This window comes from Ursus arctos, unplaced genomic scaffold (assembly GCF_023065955.2).
Source record: "Ursus arctos isolate Adak ecotype North America unplaced genomic scaffold, UrsArc2.0 scaffold_27, whole genome shotgun sequence".
NCBI classification, from domain to species: Eukaryota; Metazoa; Chordata; class Mammalia; order Carnivora; family Ursidae; genus Ursus; species Ursus arctos.
In genome coordinates this window covers 31,671,643-31,687,208 of record NW_026622952.1, presented here as the reverse complement: position 1 = coordinate 31,687,208, position 15,566 = coordinate 31,671,643, and the positions used below count along the sequence as shown (strand labels likewise).

General features: G+C 37.3%; 1 long non-coding RNA gene across 1 annotated transcript in view; it reads left to right on the top strand.

Moving 5' to 3' along the window:
• LOC123001547 (uncharacterized) overlaps nt 1-14,853 on the top strand; it is a 56,313-nt gene extending 41,460 nt beyond the window's left edge. The window contains exon 3 of the long non-coding RNA XR_006410550.3: nt 12,349-14,853. This is a non-coding gene — a long non-coding RNA (uncharacterized LOC123001547). The remainder of the gene's footprint in view (nt 1-12,348) is intronic.
• Nucleotides 14,854-15,566: the final 713 nt, after the last annotated feature.

Sequence of the window (15,566 nt, the reverse complement as noted above, 5' to 3'; positions counted from 1 at the left end):
GATAATGCCTGTTCTCTTTCCAAGCTCATAGCACTGCATATTCCCATAACAAGATATGAAGACATCATTTCCTCATATTCTAACAGCAAAATCAGCCAAAGGAAATTCTCCCTTCCTGTTCTTTATTCATACATTTCCTTACCACTGTTATTAATTTTTCTATATAAATTTTAATTTATTTTATCCAATTAAAAAACTATTGGGATTCTAATTGAACTTGGATTACATGCCTATATTAATTTTGGGAGAGTTGACATTTTTATTATTTTATGTCTTTCCATCAGAGAACACATAATACTTTTCCATTTGTTCAGATATTTTGTGACCTTCAATATGTTTTATACCTTTATTCATCTTTATTCATATAGTTTCTAGGCTTTCTTATTAAACTTATTCTGAAGTACTTTATATTATTTAAGTATTTTGTCGAGATTTTTTTCACATTTTTAAGTCACTAAGGAATTAAATTATATCTAATTTATAAGAGATAAGTAGATAGACATTCTAGAAACACAGTCTGTGCTTTAAGATGAGATTTATCATGACTGCATTGCAAGGACTGAGACAGGTAAGGTAAATGTTGGTAGAATGACTTGTACCAATTAAATATTTGTCTTCTTTCTTCCCGTGGCAGTCCAGTAAGTTGCTTTTTACATAAATTATGTGTACCTCTGATATAATGCCACTATATTTGAGTGGTTGTCTGCAATGTCATTATCAAGCAACAAATGCTAAAACAACCTTGAGAAAAATCTAAGTTAACAAAGAAAAGAAAATATTGGTAGACCTGAAGTAGAAGAAATGCTTATTTTTAATTTGCCTATAAGTCTCCACAAATCCTAACTCTATATTTAATTTTAGTAAAGAGAAATGGAATGGCTTATTGTGTGAGAAAGAGCTACTCGTTTACTCATTCATCCATTCAATCATTTACTTATTTATCAAGTAATTATTTAGCACCTACTATGTATAAAGAGGAAGCCCTGGCTTTCTTGAAGCACTTATTTTAACCTAGGATTGTGGGGGGGGGGAAACATGTAATAAAACAAGTGAAACAAAGCTTGATGATGATAAATGCTGATGAGGAAAACAAAATAAGGTAGAGGAACGGAGCGTAGAGGGAAGTGGGAAGGAGGATTCAGTCTCTGGTGAGGTGTCTAGTAAAGGTCTCATGGAGGAAGCCATGTGAGTGAAGACCTAGAGGAGGTGAGGGAGTGAAGCATGCAGATTTCATGGGGTTGGGGGCGGTTTTCAAGCAGAGGAAACAGCACAGGTAACACAGGATATTTTGTGTGAATAGGTGTTCAGACTATTTATTACTTCCATTTGGTTTGCTGTAAGGCATTTTCATCTTTTAAAGGCATTACTACAGTGATTGCTTCCAGATGCTTTGATTCTAGCTTCCCTTGAAAGCCTTCAGTTTCTCCTCAGAGATTACATTAGGAAATTTGCTGTCAATACTTATTTATTCTAATTGTATTGGAATTGGGTGCCTGGTGAATACTGAGTCTTAATCTTTATGGAGCTAGACTACATGTATTTAAAAGTTGCCACAATTTAGGTCTCTAGTGGTAGAGAGAAATTCAATGTACCTTTGGCAGATTTCCTTTTGTTTGGGGAAAATCACTAATTAGGTTCCCTTAGTTACACAAATATAAAGTCAGTAGCTTCATTGTTCTTGGAGGAAAATGTAATGTCACCATTGACCAGAATTTAGTAACTCGAATTAGGTTTATTAACAGAACTATGTCTCCAAAATGTTGGAAATTTATTTTCCTTCCTTAAATGTGGATGTAGTGTGTGAAGTGCTAAAAATACTATGTCTGTTATTGGTAAAAGTACATGCTTTTTGTTGGAGTATTCAGTCCGTAACTTTGGGAGACCAGACCAAGACAGTCAGATTTATTGGCTTGTGTGTCCTGATGGTCTCTTCTCACAGTGGGGGATAAAACAAGTCAAGGAATTGACTGAACGTGGTGCAGGACTGCCTCTACAAGAGTGACCATTTCTTGATTCATTGTGAATGTCAAAATTGTTCTAGTTAAGAGGTCTTGTAGGAGGGTGAATGTAGCTATAGCATGAATATACACTTTTGACAGCTGCTGATTGGAAAAATGCCAGCTGAGTGATTAAGATTATTTAGATCACTCCTTGCTGTGAACCTCACGTACCTCAGCTCAGTTAAGGGCCGAGTAGCCTCTCTCGTGTGGTCCCACATTGGGTGTTTACCCCTCAGCAGTGTGCAGAGGTCCAATCAGAGCATGGCTGGCATTCTACAGCACAGTGAGGGGTTGCCTTTGAGAACGACAGGTGCCCGGGCTGTGTCTAAAGGAGACAACATGCAGTAGGAAGAATATTCACAAAGAGCCCTGAGTGAGGAAAAAAAAAAAAGTGAGGTAATGCTAAGATCTTAAGTAAATATATGTGTTTATAAATGTGACCTAAATCACTGTTGATATTTAGATGTATTCCATTTGGTTGATTTGTAGGTGACCTGAAACTTACAATGGATTAATATTGGTCAAATTTTTAAAAGCCATAGGGACTCCTTATATTTAATTTACAGAGTCCCAATTTTAAAGATTTTATTTATTTATTTATTTATTTATTTATTTATTTATTTGAGAAATAGCATGAACAGGGGGAGGGGCAGAGGGAGAGGAAGAAGCAGACTCCCTCCTGGGCTGGATCCCAGGCCCCTGAGATCATGACCTGAGCTGAAGGCAGACAACCTACTGACCCACCCAGGTGCCCCAACAGAGTCTTCATTTTTCGCTGAAAAGATACACAACAATTTTTAAAATTCAAAATGTGTATGGTTCTTATGATATAACATTGTTTATAAAACTACCTGTTTTAAAAAAATAAAAATAAAATACTGTAGAATTAAACACAGAATGAAAGGGAGCCTGGGTGGCTCAGTCAGTTAAGCTTCTGCCTTCCGGTCAGGTCACGATCTCAGGGTCCTGGGAGGGAGTCCCATGCTGGGCTCCCTGCTCAGAGGGGAAACTGCTTCTCCCTCTACCCCTCCCCCTGCTTATAATCTCTCTCTATCTCTCATGCTCTCTCTCTCAAATAAATAAAACCTTAAAAAAAAAATAAACACCAAATGAAAGGTCAACAATACCAATTAAGCGTCTCTTTATTAATAACCTCAGTGGTTCTGGAACAAAGATTGGCAAACTATGGCCCATGAACCAAACCTGGCACTCCACTTGTTTTTTTTTTTTGTTTTGTTTTGTTTTGGTTTTTTTTAAGATTTTATTTATGTACTTGACAGAGAGAGAGTGAGAGAGAAGAGGCAGGCAAAGGGAGAGGGAGAAGCAGGCTTCCTGCTAAGCAGAGAGCTCGATGCAGGGCTGGACCCCAGGACACTGGGATCATGGCCTGAGCCAAAGGCAGGCGCTTAACCTACTGAGCCACCCAGGCACCCCAGTCCATTTGCTTTTGAAATAAAGTTTTATTGGAGCACAGTTCATTCATTTCTGTGTTGTTTATGACTGTTTCACACTATATAGGCAAAACCATGCATTTGCTGAAAAGACCTGTATTGTTGGCAAAGCCCAAAAATATACTATCTGGACACATAGAGGAAAAATTTGCTCGTAGCTGTTCTAAGATATTTTATATTTGCTTCCCAGGATAAAAATTCTACCTTTTTATTTATGAAAGTAAAAAGGGGTATTCATTAGCAATAACTGTTAATTGACATATAGGAAATTATAGGTTATAGCAACTATTTTCACTTTTTTTCCTGTTTTTTTTTTTTACCCTGAGAATTATATTTTCTGTGTCATACCATGTTGTTTTTTAATAATCTCTTCTTATGGTTTTATCTAGGATTGTTTATTTCTGCACCTCAAATCTTCTTTTCTAAGTCTCTTTTCAGACAGTAAAGTTTCCTGGTACCCCATTTTTCCCTGATATAGGGAGAAATTCTTGTCTATTGGCTATTGCCTGTTACTCTGCTATCATAAATTGTGAATCAAAAATACAGATGCCTGCTCTTCAATGCTGTCTTCCTCACCAATGATCCTCAGATTGCCTTTTTTTCTGTAGTGTGAATACAATTCAAGGAAGAGTTAAAAATCTACCCCTTCCCCTCTTCCCAGACTTCGAAGCAACTAGAAATTCCAGTATTTATCTGATTTTAAGATTCATACCCAAGTAAAACAGTATTGAAATCTTTCCAATTCTTCCAGGAATATAGTGTTTTCTGTGTAGATTTGTCCTGAAATTAGCCATCTTATATTATCTGTAAATCAATATTTACATTGAGAATTATAGCAATGTGAGAATAAAAACCTACAATGCAATTTTATTTTCCCCAGTTTTGATTCTTTAGCACAGATTATTTTCTGTTGCTTAAGACTGTCTCTACAATTAAAATGGCAACAGAGAGACAGTGGTCTTTTCTGCTTCTATCATAAACTCTCCTTTAATGTTTCCCTATCTTCTTTCCATTTATGTTTCCTTGCACTTGGGAAAATATATTTTACAAAGAGCTTCTCTGCATATCTGTCATCTTTGAATATCTTGGAATGTAAGCTCCTTGGAGGGAGGACCTGTATCTTTTACATGTTAAAGGCCTGACACAAAATGAGCCCTAAATAAATGTTAAAACATCATAAGACCAAATACTTCAATCATTTCCCGTTTAGAACAAGAGGACGGGGAGGTGGTGACAGCTGGGGTCTACTTGAGATGTCGATACCTTGGGGTGCCTTTGTCAGGCTACAGCCTGAGGCCCCTTCTGTTGAAGAGATAATAGAAAATATTAAATGTACTGACAGGTGTCTTAAGCAAGAAAGGAAGAGAAATGAAGGAAAGTGCCTCTGGGGCAGAACATTTGAAAATAGTTTGTTAGGAAGAGAAGAAAAATCATACACTGGAAAAAAATTTTTTTTTTCAAATTTTGTGAAAGGTAAACAAAATAATTATAATTAAATTTGAAGAGAGAATGCACATTACTTTGAACAAAGAACAGCACTACTGGCAAAATGATGGCTTATAGGATGCAAACTGCTGCCTTGGACGTGCAGTAAAGACTGCTGGATCCTGGGACAAAAGAACCCCTTCAATACCACAAGCATTAATTCTGTGAGAGGTCTGTGATGTATAAGAATTGTATGCGTATGTGAAGTAGAGGTGTGACCGATTTGAGGAAATCCGTGGTTACAAAAATAAAATTAAGGGAGAAAAAAAATCATGGTCCCTGGCTATAATTGGTTTATTAATGACAGAGCGAATCTAGAAGAGTTTGAGGGGTGGGAGGCATCAGAAATGGGGAAGAGTTGGTATTCGTAGGTGGGAGGAGGGAACTCGACACTTGTGCTGACATACACACTTTTCTTTACCTTCTCTCTTGCTTATATTTCCATGATTTTTCAAACGAAATATACTAGGTTTCCTCATAAAAAGCCAGTATATAATCAAGATACGAGGCTGAAATTGAAGAATAGCAATAATCTTCTGTCCAATAGCTTTTAAATTGAGCTCTGTGCATTAACTGACAAATGGATCTGCGCATGTCTAAAGCACAGGTCTTTGCTTCCTGAGAGGGTTCTATCCACCCTCAGAATACGGATCTTCATTACTTTGCTTTTGCAAAAGAAAAATTTCATTGTCAATTAAGAGTAAAGCTCAGAACCACCAGCCAGCCAAGACTGAATATCTATCAATCAATCAATTGATCTGTCCATCAGTCTTTCTCTCTATCAAAATCATAATATTGGTGGGTAACACTCAAAACATAATTTTAAGAAAACAGGAAATAATTTATATTAGAAGCATGCTTGGTTCTTGGGAATTTGGCATTTCTTACAACTTCCAGGAAGAGGTTTCTTATTGATTAAGGCCCTGCTGACAGAAAGGGGCAAGAGGGCATGTCTTGATAATGTGTTGAATGAGAATCCTTAAATTTTCATGCATACTTTTAGCTGCAAGAAAATTTTGTCTCATTGCAATCTGTGAATTTTCATATTCTGGATTCAGTTTGGGCACCAAATAAGTGTTAGGTAATTGTGAAAATGCAGTTTTTACGTATGTATTCCCTGTGGAGTAACAACCAATCTGGCATCAACAGGAAAAGGTAATGAGAAGTGTAATTACCTAATATAAATGAACTCAGTAGTGGCTGTTTTCCATTTGAAAATACCACCTGTTTCTATTAGCATTTCCACACTTCCCAGCTATGATGTACTGTCCAGAACTGAGTATTTACATAACACCTACCTGTAAACCTAGGAACTATGCTAGTTTTCAGTAAGTCATAAACACAATAAAGATAATATTAATTAAAGCTAATGCTGAAAGTTAATCTTAACAAGTAAGGGAAAAATGTATAATTTTATTGTGTTAGGATATTTTGTTAACTAGAAAGCCAAATTTATAATATAACTTAAGAGGAAAGATAAAACATTGGTACTGTGAAGCCATGTGGTTAATAAGTACAATTGAGAGTTTGACAAATTTCCCTTGTCAAATGAAGCTAGAATGCATATTCTTCAAGTTCCATACATTTTGTGGCATTTTAATTTTCCCCTTTGCACTTGCTAAAAGCAAAACTCTTTCATCATACCTTGTAATATACAGATGGCAGTTTTTCTGAATATAGACTAGATTTTCTATTGACAGATGAATTGAAGTGACCTTGAAATTAAAAAAAAAAAGACTTCACTGTTACTTGCTTTTTAAAACAAATAGACTTTATCGTTACTTTTTTTCCCTATTAACAAATTGAGCAACAGTGTCATTCCATTCATTCAGTAGGATAGCAAAATAATTGTATTACAATTTGGGATCAGAGTAAATATCTGTAACTCTTTAATACATTTTTATAGAAAACAGTTATGAAAATAAAAAAAGGCAAATATTTCACTGAACAGAGAATTTGGTGTGAATACAATGATTAACATTCATGGAACTCGGTATATACATTTGTGATGCAGGGCGTTTTCCTATGGCTGTGATTTGATAGCATTCTAACATTAAAATTCAACAAAGTAAATTGAGCACGATCGCAATAGTAAAATTTCACAGTTCAGTTAGGTATCTGTTTATATATTTAGCACATCTGTCTTGTTGAAGAAACACTTTAGCAAAGACCATATCACATAGGGTTTATGTTTTAAATGAATCTGATTACAAATGAAAAAAATGAGTTAACTTTAGTAGATAGCTTTAGTAATTCCTTCCCTCTTCACTCAGTAGTCAACCACCACTTATGAAATCAATCTTTCTCTTCAACATTTAATCCAATTTAATTGTGAAATTAAACCACACACTATCTCCAACAATAATAAAAGCAACTTCCCAGCTCTTCACCTTGCCCTCCAGCTATCACCCCTTTATTTTCCTCCCATTTTTAGCCAGTCTTTTGGGTAGAGTTGTCTGTACTAACTGTGGTATTAGTATTACCTCTCCCTTACTCATCACTCATTAACACATGTCAGTATTCCAGACCCTAGAGACTTTCTCCAAAAATAATTTCTGCTAAGGCTTCCTATGACTTTAACGCCATCACATTCAGTGAGCATTTGTCAGTCTTCTTACTTGAAATATAACATCATTCAAATATGTTGACCATTGATCTTTTTTTGAATCACTCTCCATCCATCTGCTCCTTGTTTTCTCCCTATGTTTTCCTCCTTTATCCTGTCTTTCTCCCTGCACATTTTATTGAGGTGACCGCTGTGTTAACAATACTTAGAACTTAGGCCACATCTTGGGTAAAAGGAGGAAAGGAAGTTTTCATCTTGAATTCATTCATCAAAAAATTTCACTTATCTAGAAATAACTAACATTGTGCATTTTGTAGAATAGGTGCTCAAAAATTAGTTGCATCATGAATTTTTTTTTTAAGATTTTTTTAATTTATTTATTCGACAGGACAGAGACAGCCAGCAAGAGAGGGAACACAAGCAGGGGGAGTGGGAGAGGAAGAAGCAGTCTCATAGTGGAGGAGCCTGATGTGGGGCTCGATCCCATAACGCCGGGATAACGCCCTGAGCCGAAGGCAGACGCTTAACCTCTGTGCCACCCAGGCGCCCCTGCATCATGAATTTTAAAATACCCAAGATAAGGGTTAGAAATATTGAACTCTGTAGAAGAAATGATATTCCCTCTACAAACCAAAAGGTTCTCACATGTGATCAGCAGAGAAACTGCCTTGGCTGCAACAAATTAATATTCTTTATTTACAGAAACAGCCGGTCAGGGACATAAGCTATGCTATTTATGATCTAAATAAGTTCAACTGTTTTTTTCCCCTCTAATTTGTACATGAGCCTTATTGTTGTCTTGCATGATACAAGATTTAAACTGAAGGTCTTATGGTGGAGTACTACTAAACCAAACACCAGAGGTGTTTTAGTGTGGCCAAATTATGATTAAAATTAAGAAAACATTATTCAACATTTTGTTTAAATAAACATTGTATCTCTGTCTACACACACACACACACACACACACACACACACATTCATTCAGCATTATACACAATCTCTGTGTTTCTCACTGACCTTTTAAGTTAAAGAAAATGATATTCAGAAAATCAATAGGAAAGGAAAGTGACAAGGCCACTAATGTTGATTGCATCAAATCCAAGAAGGACTTTAAAGAACTCATTAGCCAAGGAGTCAGTATATCTGCATTCTTAGATTTACCTATCTGATACTTTAATTCTAGTTAGCTAGGTAGTTGACTGTAAGGACACACATGGTAATTCAGAATGGTTTGATTTATAGGGTAAGAATTTAACCAGGGAAATCGTGCAGCCTCATATTCATTTACTCTTCCCCCCTCCCCCGGTTTATATATAAATCTGTAATTTCATTGTAGTAAACCACAAATTTATAGAAATATGCATATTACTGGTATAGCAAGAAATAGTATTTTTCTCTAAGTAAAATTACTTTATATCAATGGGAAATAGAAAGAAAATTATTAACTCTAAACTTATTGTAAAATAAGTAAAATAATCTAAATTAAATTTGAAAATTAAATTTGTAAATTATTTGTAAAATAATCTAAATTAAATTTGAAAATTAACGACTTTTCCATGCAACAGAACCAAAAGGACTTTTTAAAAAAAATTTTTTTATTATGTTAGTCACCATACAGTACATCCCTGGTTTCTGATGCAAAGTTCGATGATTCATTAGTTGCGTATAACACCCAGTGCACCATGCAATACGTGCCCTCCTTACTACCCATCACCAGTCTATCCCATTCCCCCACCCCCCCCCCCGAAGCCCTCGGTTTGTTTCCCAGAGTCCATAGTCTCTCATGCTTCATTCCCCCTTCTGATTACCCCCCCCTTTCCTTATCCCTTTCTTCCCCTACTGATCATTCTAGTTCTTATGTTCCATAGATGAGAGAAATCATATGATAATTGTTTTTCTCTGCTTGACTTATTTCACTTAGCATTATCTTCTCCAGTGCCGTCCATGTTGCAGCAAATGTTGAGAAATCGTTCTTTCTGATAACTGAGTAATATTCCATTGTATATATGGACCACAGCTTCTTAATCCAGTCATCTGTTGAAGGGCATCTCGGTTCCTTCCACGATTTAGCTATTGTGGACAATGCCGCTATGAACATTGGGGTGCATATGGCCCTTCTCTTCACTACATCAGTATCTTTGGGGTAAATACCCAGTATTGCAATGGCTGGGTCATAGGGTAGCTCAATTTTTAACTTTTTAAGGGACCTCCACACTGTTTTCCAGAGTGGCTGCACCAACCTGCATTCCCACCAACAATGTAGGAGGGATCCCCTTTCTCCACATCCTCTCCAGCAATTGCTGTTTCCTGCCTTGTTAATTTTGCCATTCTAACTGGTGTAAAGTGGTATCTTAGTGTGGTTTTGATTTGAATTTCCCTGATGGCTAATGATTTTGAACATTTTTTCATGTGTCTGTTGGCCATTTTATGTCATCATTGGAAAAGTGTCTATTCATATCTTCTGCCCATTTTATGATTTATTTGTTTCTTGTGTATTGAGTTTGAGAAGTTCTTTGTAGATCTTGGATACCAGTCTTTTATCTGTAGCATCATTTGCAAATATATTCTCCCATTCCGTGGGCTGCCTCTTAGTTTTTTTGATTGTTTCCTTGGCTGTGCAGAAGATTTTTATCTTGATGTAGTCCCACATGTTCATTTTATCTTTTGTTTCTCTTGCCTTTGGAGATGTGTCATTAAAAAGGTTGCTTTGGCCGAGGTCATAGAGGTTGTTGCCTATGTTCTCCTCTAGGATTTTGATGGATTCCTGTCTCACATCAAGGTCTTTCATCCATTTAGAGTTTATCTTTGTGTATGGTGTGAGAGAGTGGTCAAGTTTCATTCTTTGCATGTAGCTGTCCAATTTTCCCAGCACCATTTATTGAAGAGACTGTCTTTTTTCCACTGGATGTTTTTTCCTGCTTTGTCAAAGATTAGTTGCCCAAAGAGCCGAGGGTCCATTTCTGGGTTCTCTATTCTGTTCCATTGGTCTATGTGTCTGTTTTTGTGCCAGTACCATGCTGTCTTTGTGATCACAGCTTTGTAGTACAGCTCGAAATCCGGCATTGTGATGTCCCCAGCTTTGTTTTTCCTTTTCAACAGTTCCTTGGCAATTCGGGGCCCAAAAGACCTTTTCTATTTTCCTTTGGAAAATATATCTATGTTTTTAATTATGTCTAAATAAGAGAATAGCTACTTAGAAACCCAAAATTGTAGGCATATACTATTCCTCATATTTTGGAAAGTGTTCTTAAGTTCAGATAATGAAAGAATAACTTTGGAATTTCTGTGATCCTCTGGTAAGGCTTTGTCAAGTTTAGGGAATTTAATGTCTCCTGAAATAAATATACTTTAGCCAGCTACTCCTAGTCTTTTTCTTGTTACTTCTCGGATCCATTTTAAGCTGCTTAGATATAACTTGGGAACAATGGTTAGTTTATGAAAATTCCTAAAAGAACTTGAAACGCACCAAGCTTTCCAGTTCACCCCTAAAAGGTGACCAAGTTGTAATTAAAGTGTATCTCCAACTATATGTTTGGGTCCTAGTAATTCCCAGACCCACACTGGTCCCAACAGTAGCTCAATATACAGATCATAAAAGGAATTAACTAACCAAGATAACAATGCCCGACACTAGTTAAAGGGGTAAGGATAGATTTTATTTAGGAATAACTATTCTAAGAGGGAAGAGGATACAGCGTGAACTGAATTTGGCTTCACCAAACTGATGAGGGAGCAGAAGGCTGCCTGAAGACAAAGCATAAGCTGACACCCTGCAACTTTCCCTCACCTCCCACTCCTGGGTGGGACCGGTGTGACATTCTTCCAGGAAGCCCCCAACCATCTTAATGCTTGCTTAATGCCTTGCTAGAACATTAAAAGAACCTTAACTTGACAATGGCAAGGCCTTGGTATCCTGTGAGTCTTATTTAATGTATCAAAGTGCTTTCTCAACCTCTGTTTTTGCTTACCTCCCCCAACCCCATAGTATATAATCAGCCACCCCTCACAACCTGGGGCAAGCAGCTCTTTCTGCCCACGGGTCCTGTCCCCGTGCTTTAATAAACCACCATTTTGCACCAAATATGTCTCAAGAATTCTTTCTTGGTCTTCGGCTCTGGACTCCACCCCACTGAACCTCACCGATATTCCAAATCCACATCAAAACCATAGGCAGGAGATTGAAGGCTGGGCTGAGTTAAGGGTAAGGTACTGAGTGATGTAAAGACTGTTTGGCTCATGTGACCAGGCCAGCTGGGTTTCTTAACTGACTCACATCCAAGGAAGAAACAAACCCTCCCCCAGCTTTATGACAGGAGGCAATGGTGCAAGTTATAGCAGGACCCCCCTGAAGTCAGGCCCTTCTCCTCCAGCAGGGAGCAAGAGTAAGAATGACCCCCTGGAATGTCTTCATCTTAAATGCATTCTCATGTTCTTGAGAAGGCGGTTCTGATGGTAGAGGATTTCCATCTCAAAGGGGGCAGAGAAGGATTGATAATGCCAGCTTTCTGTTACTTGGGTTTTGGTTGGAACAAATAGTAAATTCTGGCTGCTTTGAGCTGTCGTAAGCAAGAACTTAAGGGTACTGGAGTCTTTATCCTGGGGATGTGGCCTTGAGTGGTTAGAAACTCTGTTACAGTGTTTGTCTCTTGGTATGTTGTGTATGCACGGGGTAGGGATGGGGGTTTGAAAAAAATCTTTTGTGGTTTGAGTCTGCAGTTTTCCCTCACCAAGGTTGAAGCCTAGTTGAGGAAAGAGTTCAGAGGAGCTTAACTAGAGTTTGGTCAAAGAAAGTGTCTTTGTCAAAACTCAGCTTTGTTACCTGTTTGCTTGGTTCTCATCCCAGATGCACCAAAGAATTGGAGCCCCAAGACCAGAATGAAGAGATAGTTTACACTTTCAAGAGTGAAAGTGGGCCACCGCCAGAGCAAGAGGGGTAAGAGAAGCTCTAGCTGCATCCTTTTAAGCCTGCTTTCTGCATGTGTAAATTTGGCTTTGATTGACATTTTTGATTGACGGTTGGAGGTTATATAACATTTTGGCTTCTGTGCATGCGCCTACCCATGATGCCTTCTGATTGTGTTTATGTATGTGTTGTATATTTATGAGTGTTTAACGAGCTTCTGTTGTGACCTTAAAGGTACTTAAGGGCAAGTTGCACCTTTTGTGCACGTGCTCAGCTCTTGGAAGGCCCCTGTGGCTTTTGAGCCAGCTCTGTGGCTAGGCCTTTTCTGTTCTATTAGCCCTTAGAGGTGACTCTGAATGTGTGGGTGTTGATCCTAGAGGGCGGTTCCAAGGGTGTGGCCAGCACCTGCTTTCTCCCTGCTCACTCATTCGTAACTGTCTGATAGCTTCACATATGTGAGATAATGAATTTCCTGTGATACAGGATGATGGAACATGTGTGTGGTGTATTGTCAACTGCAGTAGAATGAATGGGATTAGTAGTATGGAAATTTCTAGCACTAACTTTCTGAGTTGTGTGTGTGTATTGTGTGTATCAGTCAGAGTTCAATTAAGTTCAAAATAATACAATATAATTATATTTTTCACAGATAGATATTCTTATGCAATTATAGGAGCCAGTTGGGCATTCTATGTAAGACTTGTTTTTGTGTCTGAGGCTGGGTCTTGAAGGATGGGCAGTTGGGAAGGGAAGATGGAAGCAATGTGTGGGGAAGACCAGCAACAAGCTGGAAACCACCCCCCGCCACCCCCCCCCCTTCAACTGCAGCCTATGAGGATGGACTGAAGCCCATATCACTTTTGACTCTGACCTTGGTGGGATGTGTCCTCAGGAGATAGGGGACCACTGTCAAGGTCAACATCATTGCTGCCCCACGAAAAGGAGTGCTTAGGGGAAGGTGAAACAGTTTAAGGAGGTAAGTGAGCAGATCAGAAAAAAGAGTGTGAGCAACAAATCTTCCCAAGAATCTCTCTTGTGGACCGTTCTAACCAGAATCTTAAAGTATATTCAGGAAAATGTAGTTCAACCTAGCCATGTTGATACATTACAAAGTCATAACAGTCTACCTCTTATCAACTTGGCAAACACACACATCTCTTGAAACCACACTTAATTATTAAAGACAAAGTCACATTCTGCCTTATATGAAACAATTATCCTGCCTATAAATGAAAAAAAATGTTAATGTTGCAAAGATGATAAATGATACAAAGTCTCTTTTTTTGTCTTTGTGTGATGTTCATTCTTGTAGCTAAGTCATACTTCTCTTCTGATATCTAGTAACTTTAGAAATAAGATACAACATTAATTACTATTAGCACATCTCCTGTTGGATGATAAGGAGATGAGAGAATGGGAAAAAGTTAAATAATTGGTTAAAATAAACACAAACATAAACGTGTTAAAGTAAGGAAGAAATACTCATAACTATGTCCTTCCTTGTTTTGCAAGTGCTCATATGATTGCAGCTAATATTTATAACTCAACTACTTATCCCATATTCTCTTTGCCCTCAGTATACACTCAGGTGGATTCTTGCCTGGTGGTATTATCCAACCTTAATTTCCGGGGGATCTTTTCCAGTAGCGCTGTACCTTGAACTGGATTTTGTAGTCTTCCAATTATTTCATCATAGTGCATGGGAATACTAAGAAACCTAATGGATCCCTTTCACTCTACAATATCTGCTCTTGCCCCATATTATGTAGTAGAAAACCAATGTCCCTTGATAGACAGGATCACTCACCCCAGCCAGTATAGTGATCCCTTCTTTTCCTGTTGACTCGCTGGCATAAGGAACCCAAAGGGCTAGGTAACAGTCTCAAATCTAGCAAACATGGCTGCTCAGATATTTGCAAATTTATTAAAACTAAGGAACTAATTTATTTGCTGGAAAGATGTTTGCATACAGAACATTTGTTTAGTTCAGGAAGTTTTAACTTGACCTCCATCTGAGCCAAAGGCTTTGGCATGCATGTTCTCTGTGACAATTAAAAAAGTATTTTTAGTAGCTATTTGTTCCACAAGCAACCCACTGAGTTTAGTAAGTTTGCTCTTTCCGGGATTCAAAAAAAATTAATTGTAAAAGGATAAATCACTCCAGAATTTAATTTTGTTTTATATGCTCAGAGCATTAGCTATTGAATCATCAAAACTCATTTCTCCATTTCTGATCCCACGCACCAAAAAATATTTGAAAATACAATTCTATCTTCTGGTTAGTAAAAGAAAGTACAAATTAATTCCAATCAAGCTGAAATTATACCAAATCAAAATTGGTTAGAAGACAATATGTCTCCTGAGGTGACTACTTGAAAGGAGAAAAGGTAGTGATGTAATTCTCCATTTAATTGTCTGCTTTATTTGGAAGCATTTGTTATGGTAATTCTTGAATTTGTCTAAAACATGCTTTTCTGGCTTTGTATTTATAGCTATCCTAGGCAACACAGTTTTAAAAAGAGGGCTGAATATGTCTGTGACACCAGTAATGATCTGTAGCCTTAACTGAGAATTGATTTTCTTCTACATATTCTATATTTCTTTGGATTTGATAATAGCTCTTTCTCCTTTTTCTTCTTTTATTTCTTCCCTCACTTTTTTGTCACACTTCTGTTTGAAACCCTTCTGGGGTTTCTGATAGAGTGATTCTCAATCTTTAGTGATAATAAAATCCCTGTTGGGACAATCTGCACTTTTAAAGTATGCCCCACAAAAATTCTGATGCCACTTTTAAGAAACATTAATAAATCAATAAATCTGCTCATGAGGCATGTACCCCTTTTATAACGTGTTGCCTGTATGCCTTCTCTTGTCTCGTGACCTTGCCTGTGTCCCCTGTTGCAATCACATCAAACAATTTCTCTTTTCCTGAGGAGATTAGTCCTCTCATACATCCTTATTTTTGCACATGATGTTCCCTTTCAGATTTAGTTACTAAATTAATTTGATTGTGGGTCATTTCTCAAGCCTATCAGAGTAACTCAGAATAAAATTTATGATACTGAATACTGGAGGCAATAAGCTTCATATCCATAAAAATAAGTCATTTTATCAACTTGTAACTAGAATAATTAAGAAATTTACTAAAAGGTCATCTT